The following is a 16,321-nucleotide window of genomic DNA, read 5'->3' as shown; positions in this document are numbered from 1 at the left end:
TAAATACAATTTAATAAAGCATACGATAAAACAACATAATACAATTTAATAAAGCATAGGATAAAACAACATAAATACAATTTAATAAAGCATAAGATAAAACAACATAAATACAATTTAATGAAGCATGGGTTAAAACAACATAAATACAATTTAATAAAGCATAGGATAAAACAACATAAATACAATTTAATAAAGCATAGGATAAAACAACATAAATACAATTTAATAAAGCATAGGATAAAACAACATAAATACAATTTAATAAAGCATAGGATAAAACAAAATAAATACAATTTAATAAAGCATAGGATAAAACAACATAAATACAATTTAATAAAGCATAGGATAAAACAACATAAATGCAGTTTAATAAAGCATAGGATAAAGCAACATAAATACAATTTAATAAAGCATAGGATAAAACAACATAAGTACAATTTAATAAAGCATAGGATAAAACAACATAAATGCAATTTAATAAAGCATAGGATAAAACATCATCAATACAATTTAATAAAGCATAGGATAAAACAACATAAATACAATTTAATAAAGCATAGGTTAAAACAACACAAATACAATTTAATAAAGCTTAGGACAAAACAACATAAATACAATTTAATAAAGCATAGGATAAAACAACATAAATACAATTTAATAAAGCATAGGATAAAACAACATAAATACAATTTAATAAAGCATAGGATAAAACCACATAAATACAATTTAATAAAGCATGGGTTAAAACGACATAAATACAATTTAATAAAGCATAGGATAAAACAACATAAATACAATTTAATAAAGCATAGGATAAAACCACATAAATACAATTTAATAAAGCATGGGTTAAAACGACATAAATACAATTTAATAAATCATAGGATAAAACAACATAACTACAATTTAATAAAGCATACGATAAAACAACATAATACAATTTAATAAAGCATAGGATAAAACAACATAAATACAATTTAATAAAGCATAGGATAAAACAACATAAATACAATTTAATAAAGCAAACGTTAAACCAACATAAATACAATTTAATAAAGCATAGGATAAAACAACATAAATACAACTTAATAAAGCATAGGTTAAAACAACATAAATACAATTTAATAAAGCATAGGATAAAACAACATAAATACAATTTAATAAAGCATAGGATAAAACAACATAAATACAATTTAATAAAGCATAGGATAAAACAACATAAATACAATTTAATAAAGCATAGGATAAAACAACATAAATACAATTTAATAAAGCATAGGATAAAACAACATAAATACAATTTAATGAAGCATAGGATAAAACAACATAAATACAATTTGATAAAGCATAAGATAAAACAACATAAATGCAATTTAATAAAGCATGGGTTAAAACAACATAAATACAATTTAATAAAGCATAGGACAAAACAACATAAATACAATTTAATAAAGCATAAGATAAAACAACATAAATACAATTTAATGAAGCATGGGTTAAAACAACATAAATACAATTTAATAAAGCATAGGACAAAACAACATAAATAAAATTTAATAAAGCATAGGATAAAACAACATAAACACAATTTAATAAAGCATAGGATAAAACAACATAAATACAATTTAATAAAACATGGGTTAAAACAACATAAATACAATTTAATAAAGCATAGGATTAAACAACATAAACACAATTTAATAAAACATAGGATAAAACAACATAAATACAATTTAATAAAGCATACGATAAAACAACATAATACAATTTAATAAAGCATAGGATAAAACAACATAAATACAATTTAATAAAGCATAGGATAAAACAACATAAATACAATTTAATAAAGCATAAGATAAAACAACATAAATACAATTTAATGAAGCATGAGTTAAAACAACATAAATACAATTTAATAAAGCATAGGACAAAACAACATAAATACAATTTAATAAAGCATAGGATAAAACAACATAAATACAATTTAATAAAGCATAGGATAAAACAACACAAATACAATTTAATAAATCATAGGATAAAACAACATAAATACAATTTAATAAATCATAGGATAAAACAACATAAATACAATTTAATAAAGCATAGGATAAAACAACATAAATACAATTTAATGAAGCATGGGTTAAAACAACATAAATACAATTTAATATAGCATAGGACAAAACAACATAAATACAATTTAATAAAGCATAGGATAAAACAACATAAATACAATTTAATAAAGCATAGGATAAAACAACATAAATACAATTTAATAAAGCATAAGTTAAAACAATATAAATACAATTTAATAAAGCATAGGATAAAACAACATAAATACAATTTAATAAAGCATAGGATAAAACAACATAAATACAATTTAATAAAGCATAGGATAAAACCACAAAAATACAATTTAATAAAGCAGAGGAGAAAACAACATAAATACAATTTAATAAAGCATAGGATAAAACCACATAAATACAATTTAATAAATCATAGGATAAAACAACATAAATACAATTTAATAAAGCATAGGATAAAACAACATAAATACAATTTAATAAAGCATAGGATAAAACCACATAAATACAATTTAATAAAGCAGAGGATAAAACAACATAAATACAATTTAATAAAGCATAGGATAAAACAACATAAATACAATTTAATAAAGCATATTATAAAACCACATAAATACAATTTAATAAAGCATGGGTTAAAACGACATAAATACAATTTAATAAAGCATAGGATAAAACAACATAAACACAATTTAATAAATCATAGGATAAAACAACATAAATACAATTGAATAAAGCATACGATAAAACAACATAATACAATTTAATAAAGCATAGGATAAAACAACATAAATACAATTTAATAAAGCATAGGATAAAACAACATAAATACAATTTAATAAAGCAAAGGTTAAAGCAACAGAAATACCATTTAGTAAAGCATAGGATAAAACAACATAAATACAAATAATAAAGCATAGGTTAAAACAACATAAATACAATTTAATAAAGCATAGGTTAAAACAACATAAATACAATTTAATAAAGCATAGGATAAAACAACATAAATACAATTTAATAAAGCATAGGATAAAACAACATAAATACAATTTAATAAAGCATAGGTTAAAACAACATCAATACAATTTAATAAAGCATAGGATAAAACACCATGAATGCAGTTTAATAAAGCCTAGGATAAAACAATATAAATACAATTTAATAAAGCATAGGATAAAACAACATAAATACAATTTAATAAAGCATAGGATAAAACAACATAAACACAATTTAATAAAGCATAGGATAAAACAACATAAATACAATTTAATAAAGCATAGGATAAAACAACATAAATACAATTTAATAAAGCATAGGATAAAACAACATAAATACAATTTAATAAAGCATAGGATAAAACAACATAAATACAATTTAATAAAGCATAGGATAAAACAACATAAATACAATTTAATAAAGCATAGCATAAAACAACATAAATGCAGTTTAATAAAGCATAGGATAAAGCAACATAAATACAATTTAATAAAGCATAGGATAAAACAACATAAGTCCAATTTAATAAAGCATAAGATAAAACAACATAAATACAATTTAATAAAGCATAGGATAAAGCAACATAAATACAATTTAATAAAGCATAGGATAAAACAACATAAATACAATTTAATAAAGCATAGGATAAAACAACATAAATACAATTTAATAAAGCATAGGATAAAACAACATAAATACAATTTAATAAAGCATAGGATAAAACCACAAAAATACAATTTAATAAAGCAGAGGAGAAAACAACATAAATACAATTTAATAAAGCATAGGATAAAACCACATAAATACAATTTAATAAATCATAGGATAAAACAACATAAATACAATTTAATAAAGCATAGGATAAAACAACATAAATACAATTTAATAAAGCATAGGATAAAACCACATAAATACAATTTAATAAAGCAGAGGATAAAACAACATAAATACAATTTAATAAAGCATAGGATAAAACAACATAAATACAATTTAATAAAGCATATTATAAAACCACATAAATACAATTTAATAAAGCATGGGTTAAAACGACATAAATACAATTTAATAAAGCATAGGATAAAACAACATAAACACAATTTAATAAATCATAGGATAAAACAACATAAATACAATTGAATAAAGCATACGATAAAACAACATAATACAATTTAATAAAGCATAGGATAAAACAACATAAATACAATTTAATAAAGCATAGGATAAAACAACATAAATACAATTTAATAAAGCAAAGGTTAAAGCAACAGAAATACCATTTAGTAAAGCATAGGATAAAACAACATAAATACAAATAATAAAGCATAGGTTAAAACAACATAAATACAATTTAATAAAGCATAGGTTAAAACAACATAAATACAATTTAATAAAGCATAGGATAAAACAACATAAATACAATTTAATAAAGCATAGGATAAAACAACATAAATACAATTTAATAAAGCATAGGTTAAAACAACATAAATACAATTTAATAAAGCATAGGATAAAACACCATGAATGCAGTTTAATAAAGCCTAGGATAAAACAATATAAATACAATTTAATAAAGCATAGGATAAAACAACATAAATACAATTTAATAAAGCATAGGATAAAACAACATAAACACAATTTAATAAAGCATAGGATAAAACAACATAAATACAATTTAATAAAGCATAGGATAAAACAACATAAATACAATTTAATAAAGCATAGGATAAAACAACATAAATACAATTTAATAAAGCATAGGATAAAACAACATAAATACAATTTAATAAAGCATAGGATAAAACAACATAAATACAATTTAATAAAGCATAGCATAAAACAACATAAATGCAGTTTAATAAAGCATAGGATAAAGCAACATAAATACAATTTAATAAAGCATAGGATAAAACAACATAAGTCCAATTTAATAAAGCATAAGATAAAACAACATAAATACAATTTAATAAAGCATAGGATAAAGCAACATAAATACAATTTAATAAAGCATAGGATAAAACAACATAAATACAATTTAATAAAGCATAGGATAAAACAACATAAATACAATTTAATAAAGCATGGATTAAAACAACATAAATACAATTTAATAAAGCATAGGACAAAACAACATAAATACAATTTAATAAAGCATAGGATAAAACAACATAAATGCAATTTAATAAAGCATAGGTTAAAGCAACATAAATACAATTTAATAAAGCATAGGATAAAACAACATAAATACAATTTAATAAAGCATAAGATAAAACAACATAAATACAATTTAATAAAGCATAGGATAAAACAACATAAATACAGTTTAATAAAGCATAGGATAAAACAACATAAATACAATTTAATAAAGCATAGGATAAAACAACATAAATACAATTTAATAAAGCATAGGATAAAACCACATAAATACAATTTAATAAATCATAGGATAAACCAACATAAATACCATTTAATAAAGCATAGGATAAAGCAACATAAATACAATTTAATAAAGCATAGGATAAAACAACATAAATACAATTTAATAAAGCATAGGATAAAACAACATAAATGCAATTTAATAAAGCATAGGTTAAAGCAACATAAATACAATTTAATAAAGCATAAGATAAAACAACATAAATACAATTTAATAAAGCATAGGATAAAACAACATAAATACAGTTTAATAAAGCATAGGATAAAACAACATAAATACAATTTAATAAAGCATAGGATAAAACAACATAAATACAATTTAATAAAGCATAGGATAAAACAACATAAATACAATTTAATAAAGCATAGGTTAAAGCAACATAAATACAATTTAATAAAGCATAGGATAAAACAACATAAATACAATTTAATAAAGCATAGGTTAAAACAACATAAATACAAATTAATAAAGCATAGGATAAAACAACATAAATACAATTTAATAAAGCATAGGATAAAACAACATAAATACAATTTAATAAAGCATAGGATAAAACAACATAAATGCAATTTAATAAAGCATAGGTTAAAGCAACATAAATACAATTTAATAAAGCATAGGATAAAACAACATAAATACAATTTAATAAAGCATAAGATAAAACAACATAAATACAATTTAATAAAGTATAGGATAAAACAACATAAATACAGTTTAATAAAGCATAGGATAAAACAACATAAATACAATTTAATAGAGCATGGGTTAAAACAACATAAATACAATCTATTAAAGCATAGTACAAAACAACATAAATACAGTTTAATAAAGCATAGGATAAAACAACATAAATACAATTTAATAGAGCATGGGTTAAAACAACATAAATACAATCTATTAAAGCATAGTACAAAACAACATAAATACAATTTAATAAAGCATAGGATAAAACAACATAAATACAATTTAATAAAGCATAAAATAAAACAACATAAATGCAATTTAATAAAGCATGGGTTAAAACAACATAAATGCAATTTAATAAAGCATAGGACAAAACAACATAAATACAATTTAATAAAGCATAAGATAAAACAACATAAATACAATTTAATGAAGCATGGGTTAAAACAACATAAATACAATTTAATAAAGCATAGGATAAAACAACATAAATACAATTTAATAAAGCATAGGATAAAACCACAAAAATACAATTTAATAAAGCAGAGGAGAAAACAACATAAATACAATTTAATAAAGCATAGGATAAAACCACATAAATACAATTTAATAAATCATAGGATAAAACAACATAAATACAATTTAATAAAGCATAGGATAAAACAACATAAATACAATTTAATAAAGCATAGGATAAAACCACATAAATACAATTTAATAAAGCAGAGGATAAAACAACATAAATACAATTTAATAAAGCATAGGATAAAACAACATAAATACAATTTAATAAAGCATATTATAAAACCACATAAATACAATTTAATAAAGCATGGGTTAAAACGACATAAATACAATTTAATAAAGCATAGGATAAAACAACATAAACACAATTTAATAAATCATAGGATAAAACAACATAAATACAATTGAATAAAGCATACGATAAAACAACATAATACAATTTAATAAAGCATAGGATAAAACAACATAAATACAATTTAATAAAGCATAGGATAAAACAACATAAATACAATTTAATAAAGCAAAGGTTAAAGCAACAGAAATACCATTTAGTAAAGCATAGGATAAAACAACATAAATACAAATAATAAAGCATAGGTTAAAACAACATAAATACAATTTAATAAAGCATAGGTTAAAACAACATAAATACAATTTAATAAAGCATAGGATAAAACAACATAAATACAATTTAATAAAGCATAGGATAAAACAACATAAATACAATTTAATAAAGCATAGGTTAAAACAACATAAATACAATTTAATAAAGCATAGGATAAAACACCATGAATGCAGTTTAATAAAGCCTAGGATAAAACAATATAAATACAATTTAATAAAGCATAGGATAAAACAACATAAATACAATTTAATAAAGCATAGGATAAAACAACATAAACACAATTTAATAAAGCATAGGATAAAACAACATAAATACAATTTAATAAAGCATAGGATAAAACAACATAAATACAATTTAATAAAGCATAGGATAAAACAACATAAATACAATTTAATAAAGCATAGGATAAAACAACATAAATACAATTTAATAAAGCATAGGATAAAACAACATAAATACAATTTAATAAAGCATAGCATAAAACAACATAAATGCAGTTTAATAAAGCATAGGATAAAGCAACATAAATACAATTTAATAAAGCATAGGATAAAACAACATAAGTCCAATTTAATAAAGCATAAGATAAAACAACATAAATACAATTTAATAAAGCATAGGATAAAGCAACATAAATACAATTTAATAAAGCATAGGATAAAACAACATAAATACAATTTAATAAAGCATAGGATAAAACAACATAAATACAATTTAATAAAGCATAGGATAAAACAACATAAATACAATTTAATAAAGCATAGGATAAAACCACAAAAATACAATTTAATAAAGCAGAGGAGAAAACAACATAAATACAATTTAATAAAGCATAGGATAAAACCACATAAATACAATTTAATAAATCATAGGATAAAACAACATAAATACAATTTAATAAAGCATAGGATAAAACAACATAAATACAATTTAATAAAGCATAGGATAAAACCACATAAATACAATTTAATAAAGCAGAGGATAAAACAACATAAATACAATTTAATAAAGCATAGGATAAAACAACATAAATACAATTTAATAAAGCATATTATAAAACCACATAAATACAATTTAATAAAGCATGGGTTAAAACGACATAAATACAATTTAATAAAGCATAGGATAAAACAACATAAACACAATTTAATAAATCATAGGATAAAACAACATAAATACAATTGAATAAAGCATACGATAAAACAACATAATACAATTTAATAAAGCATAGGATAAAACAACATAAATACAATTTAATAAAGCATAGGATAAAACAACATAAATACAATTTAATAAAGCAAAGGTTAAAGCAACAGAAATACCATTTAGTAAAGCATAGGATAAAACAACATAAATACAAATAATAAAGCATAGGTTAAAACAACATAAATACAATTTAATAAAGCATAGGTTAAAACAACATAAATACAATTTAATAAAGCATAGGATAAAACAACATAAATACAATTTAATAAAGCATAGGATAAAACAACATAAATACAATTTAATAAAGCATAGGTTAAAACAACATAAATACAATTTAATAAAGCATAGGATAAAACACCATGAATGCAGTTTAATAAAGCCTAGGATAAAACAATATAAATACAATTTAATAAAGCATAGGATAAAACAACATAAATACAATTTAATAAAGCATAGGATAAAACAACATAAACACAATTTAATAAAGCATAGGATAAAACAACATAAATACAATTTAATAAAGCATAGGATAAAACAACATAAATACAATTTAATAAAGCATAGGATAAAACAACATAAATACAATTTAATAAAGCATAGGATAAAACAACATAAATACAATTTAATAAAGCATAGGATAAAACAACATAAATACAATTTAATAAAGCATAGCATAAAACAACATAAATGCAGTTTAATAAAGCATAGGATAAAGCAACATAAATACAATTTAATAAAGCATAGGATAAAACAACATAAGTCCAATTTAATAAAGCATAAGATAAAACAACATAAATACAATTTAATAAAGCATAGGATAAAGCAACATAAATACAATTTAATAAAGCATAGGATAAAACAACATAAATAGAATTTAATAAAGCATAGGATAAAACAACATAAATACAATTTAATAAAGCATGGATTAAAACAACATAAATACAATTTAATAAAGCATAGGACAAAACAACATAAATACAATTTAATAAAGCATAGGATAAAACAACATAAATGCAATTTAATAAAGCATAGGTTAAAGCAACATAAATACAATTTAATAAAGCATAGGATAAAACAACATAAATACAATTTAATAAAGCATAAGATAAAACAACATAAATACAATTTAATAAAGCATAGGATAAAACAACATAAATACAGTTTAATAAAGCATAGGATAAAACAACATAAATACAATTTAATAAAGCATAGGATAAAACAACATAAATACAATTTAATAAAGCATAGGATAAAACCACATAAATACAATTTAATAAATCATAGGATAAACCAACATAAATACCATTTAATAAAGCATAGGATAAAGCAACATAAATACAATTTAATAAAGCATAGGATAAAACAACATAAATACAATTTAATAAAGCATAGGATAAAACAACATAAATGCAATTTAATAAAGCATAGGTTAAAGCAACATAAATACAATTTAATAAAGCATAAGATAAAACAACATAAATACAATTTAATAAAGCATAGGATAAAACAACATAAATACAGTTTAATAAAGCATAGGATAAAACAACATAAATACAATTTAATAAAGCATAGGATAAAACAACATAAATACAATTTAATAAAGCATAGGATAAAACAACATAAATACAATTTAATAAAGCATAGGTTAAAGCAACATAAATACAATTTAATAAAGCATAGGATAAAACAACATAAATACAATTTAATAAAGCATAGGTTAAAACAACATAAATACAAATTAATAAAGCATAGGATAAAACAACATAAATACAATTTAATAAAGCATAGGATAAAACAACATAAATACAATTTAATAAAGCATAGGATAAAACAACATAAATGCAATTTAATAAAGCATAGGTTAAAGCAACATAAATACAATTTAATAAAGCATAGGATAAAACAACATAAATACAATTTAATAAAGCATAAGATAAAACAACATAAATACAATTTAATAAAGTATAGGATAAAACAACATAAATACAGTTTAATAAAGCATAGGATAAAACAACATAAATACAATTTAATAGAGCATGGGTTAAAACAACATAAATACAATCTATTAAAGCATAGTACAAAACAACATAAATACAGTTTAATAAAGCATAGGATAAAACAACATAAATACAATTTAATAGAGCATGGGTTAAAACAACATAAATACAATCTATTAAAGCATAGTACAAAACAACATAAATACAATTTAATAAAGCATAGGATAAAACAACATAAATACAATTTAATAAAGCATAAAATAAAACAACATAAATGCAATTTAATAAAGCATGGGTTAAAACAACATAAATGCAATTTAATAAAGCATAGGACAAAACAACATAAATACAATTTAATAAAGCATAAGATAAAACAACATAAATACAATTTAATGAAGCATGGGTTAAAACAACATAAATACAATTTAATAAAGCATAGGATAAAACAACATAAATACAATTTAATAAAGCAAAGGTTAAAGCAACAGAAATACCATTTAATAAAGCATAGGATAAAACAACATAAATACAAATAATAAAGCATAGGTTAAAACAACATAAATACAATTTAATAAAGCATAGGTTAAAACAACATAAATACAATTTAATAAAGCATAGGATAAAACAACATAAATACAATTTAATAAATCATAGGATAAAGCAACATAAATACAATTTAATAAAGCATAGGATAAAACAACATAAATACAATTTAATAAAGCATAGGATAAAACAACATAAATACAATTTAATAAAGCATAGGATAAAACAACATAAATACAATTTAATAAAGCATAGCATTTAACAACATAAATGCAGTTTAATAAAGCATAGGATAAAGCAACATAAATACAATTTAATAAAGCATAGGATAAAACAACATAAGTCCAATTTAATAAAGCATAAGATAAAACAACATAAATACAATTTAATAAAGCATAGGATAAAACAACATAAATACAATTTAATAAAGCATAGGATAAAACAACATAAATACAATTTAATAAAGCATAGGATAAAACAACATAAATACAATTTAATAAAGCATGGATTAAAACAACATAAATACAATTTAATAAAGCATAGGACAAAACAACATAAATACAATTTAATAAAGCATAGGATAAAACAACATAAATGCAATTTAATAAAGCATAGGTTAAAGCAACATAAATACAATTTAATAAAGCATAGGATAAAACAACATAAATACAATTTAATAAAGCATAAGATAAAACAACATAAATACAATTTAATAAAGCATAGGATAAAACAACATAAATACAGTTTAATAAAGCATAGGATAAAACAACATAAATACAATTTAATAAAGCATAGGATAAAACAACATAAATACAATTTAATAAAGCATAGGATAAAACAACATAAATACAATTTAATAAAGCATGGATTAAAACAACATAAATACAATTTAATAAAGCATAGGACAAAACAACATAAATACAATTTAATAAAGCATAGGATAAAACAACATAAATGCAATTTAATAAAGCATAGGTTAAAGCAACATAAATACAATTTAATAAAGCATAGGATAAAACAACATAAATACAATTTAATAAAGCATAAGATAAAACAACATAAATACAATTTAATAAAGCATAGGATAAAACAACATAAATACAGTTTAATAAAGCATAGGATAAAACAACATAAATACAATTTAATAAAGCATAGGATAAAACAACATAAATACAATTTAATAAAGCATAGGATAAAACCACATAAATACAATTTAATAAATCATAGGATAAAACAACATAAATACCATTTAATAAAGCATAGGATAAAGCAACATAAATACAATTTAATAAAGCATAGGATAAAACAACATAAATACAATTTAATAAAGCATAGGATAAAACAACATAAATGCAATTTAATAAAGCATAGGTTAAAGCAACATAAATACAATTTAATAAAGCATAAGATAAAACAACATAAATACAATTTAATAAAGCATAGGATAAAACAACATAAATACAGTTTAATAAAGCATAGGATAAAACAACATAAATACAATTTAATAAAGCATAGGATAAAACAACATAAATACAATTTAATAAAGCATAGGATAAAACAACATAAATACAATTTAATAAAGCATAGGTTAAAGCAACATAAATACAATTTAATAAAGCATAGGATAAAACAACATAAATACAATTTAATAAAGCATAGGTTAAAACAACATAAATACAAATTAATAAAGCATAGGATAAAACAACATAAATACAATTTAATAAAGCATAGGATAAAACAACATAAATACAATTTAATAAAGCATAGGATAAAACAACATAAATGCAATTTAATAAAGCATAGGTTAAAGCAACATAAATACAATTTAATAAAGCATAGGATAAAACAACATAAATACAATTTAATAAAGCATAAGATAAAACAACATAAATACAATTTAATAAAGTATAGGATAAAACAACATAAATACAGTTTAATAAAGCATAGGATAAAACAACATAAATACAATTTAATAGAGCATGGGTTAAAACAACATAAATACAATCTATTAAAGCATAGTACAAAACAACATAAATACAGTTTAATAAAGCATAGGATAAAACAACATAAATACAATTTAATAGAGCATGGGTTAAAACAACATAAATACAATCTATTAAAGCATAGTACAAAACAACATAAATACAATTTAATAAAGCATAGGATAAAACAACATAAATACAATTTAATAAAGCATAAGATAAAACAACATAAATGCAATTTAATAAAGCATGGGTTAAAACAACATAAATGCAATTTAATAAAGCATAGGACAAAACAACATAAATACAATTTAATAAAGCATAAGATAAAACAACATAAATACAATTTAATGAAGCATGGGTTAAAACAACATAAATACAATTTAATAAAGCATAGGATAAAACAACATAAATACAATTTAATAAAGCAAAGGTTAAAGCAACAGAAATACCATTTAATAAAGCATAGGATAAAACAACATAAATACAAATAATAAAGCATAGGTTAAAACAACATAAATACAATTTAATAAAGCATAGGTTAAAACAACATAAATACAATTTAATAAAGCATAGGATAAAACAACATAAATACAATTTAATAAATCATAGGATAAAGCAACATAAATACAATTTAATAAAGCATAGGATAAAACAACATAAATACAATTTAATAAAGCATAGGATAAAACAACATAAATACAATTTAATAAAGCATAGGATAAAACAACATAAATACAATTTAATAAAGCATAGCATTTAACAACATAAATGCAGTTTAATAAAGCATAGGATAAAGCAACATAAATACAATTTAATAAAGCATAGGATAAAACAACATAAGTCCAATTTAATAAAGCATAAGATAAAACAACATAAATACAATTTAATAAAGCATAGGATAAAACAACATAAATACAATTTAATAAAGCATAGGATAAAACAACATAAATACAATTTAATAAAGCATAGGATAAAACAACATAAATACAATTTAATAAAGCATGGATTAAAACAACATAAATACAATTTAATAAAGCATAGGACAAAACAACATAAATACAATTTAATAAAGCATAGGATAAAACAACATAAATGCAATTTAATAAAGCATAGGTTAAAGCAACATAAATACAATTTAATAAAGCATAGGATAAAACAACATAAATACAATTTAATAAAGCATAAGATAAAACAACATAAATACAATTTAATAAAGCATAGGATAAAACAACATAAATACAGTTTAATAAAGCATAGGATAAAACAACATAAATACAATTTAATAAAGCATAGGATAAAACAACATAAATACAATTTAATAAAGCATAGGATAAAACCACATAAATACAATTTAATAAATCATAGGATAAAACAACATAAATACCATTTAATAAAGCATAGGATAAAGCAACATAAATACAATTTAATAAAGCATAGGATAAAACAACATAAATACAATTTAATAAAGCATAGGATAAAACAACATAAATACAATTTAATAAAGCATAGGATAAAACAACATAAATGCAATTTAATAAAGCATAGGTTAAAGCAACATAAATACAATTTAATAAAGCATAGGATAAAACAACATAAATACAATTTAATAAAGCATAAGATAAAACAACATAAATACAATTTAATAAAGCATAGGATAAAACAACATAAATACAATTTAATAAAGCAAAGGTTAAAGCAACAGAAATACCATTTAATAAAGCATAGGATAAAACAACATAAATACAAATAATAAAGCATAGGTTAAAACAACATAAATACAATTTAATAAAGCATAGGTTAAAACAACATAAATACAATTTAATAAAGCATAGGATAAAACAACATAAATACAATTTAATAAATCATAGGATAAAGCAACATAAATACAATTTAATAAAGCATAGGATAAAACAACATAAATACAATTTAATAAAGCATAGGATAAAACAACATAAATACAATTTAATAAAGCATAGGATAAAACAACATAAATACAATTTAATAAAGCATAGGACAAAACAACATAAATACAATTTAATAAAGCATAGGATAAAACAACATAAATACAATTTAATAAAGCATAGGATAAAACAACATAAATACAATTTAATAAAGCATAGGATAAAACAACATAAATACAATTTAATAAAGCATAGGTTAAAGCAACATAAATACAATTTAATAAAGCATAGGATAAAACAACATAAATACAATTTAATAAAGCATAGGTTAAAACAACATAAATACAAATTAATAAAGCATAGGATAAAACAACATAAATACAATTTAATAAAGCATAGGATAAAACAACATAAATACAATTTAATAAAGCATAGGATAAAACAACATAAGTACAATTTAATAAGGTATAGGTTAAAAAAACATAAATACAAATTAATAAAGCATAGGTTAAAACAACATAAATACAATTTAATAAAGCATAGGATAAAACAACATAAATACAATTTAATAAAGCATAGGATAAAACAACATAAATACAATTTATTAAAGCATAGGATAAAACAACATAAATACAATTGAATAAAGCATAGGTTAAAACAACATAAATATAATTTAATAAAGCATAGGATAAAACAACATATATACAATTTAAAAAAAGCATAGGATAAAACAACATAAATACAATTTAATAAAACATGGGTTAAAACAACATAAATACAATTTAATAAAGCATAGGATAAAACAACATAAACACAATTTAATAAAGCATAGGATAAAACAACATAAATACAATTTAATAAAGCATACAATAAAACAACATAAATACAATTTAATAAAGCATAGGATAAAACAACATAAATACAATTTAATAAAGCATAGGATAAAACAAAATAAGTACAATTTAATAAAGCATAGGATAAAACAACATAAATACAATTTAATAAAGCATAGGATAAAACAACATGAATGCAATTTAATAAAGCATAGGATAAAACCACATAAATACAATTTAATAAATCATAGGATAAAACAACATAAATACAATTTAATAAAGCATATGATAAAACAACATAGTTGTAATTTAATAAAGCATAGGACAAAACAAGATAAATACAATTTAATAAAGCATAGGATAAAACAACATAAATACAATTTAATAAAACATGGGTTAAAACAACATAAATACAATTTAATAAAGCATATGATAAAACAACATAAACACAATTTAATAAAGCATAGGATAAAACAACATAAATACAATTTAATAAAGCATAGGA

The sequence above is a fragment of the Phyllobates terribilis genome, unplaced genomic scaffold (assembly GCF_046119375.1).
Source record: "Phyllobates terribilis strain yellow unplaced genomic scaffold, ASM4611937v1 Scaffold_23__1_contigs__length_19252631, whole genome shotgun sequence".
NCBI lineage: Eukaryota > Metazoa > Chordata > Amphibia > Anura > Dendrobatidae > Phyllobates > Phyllobates terribilis.
This window is presented reverse-complemented; position numbering follows the sequence as displayed.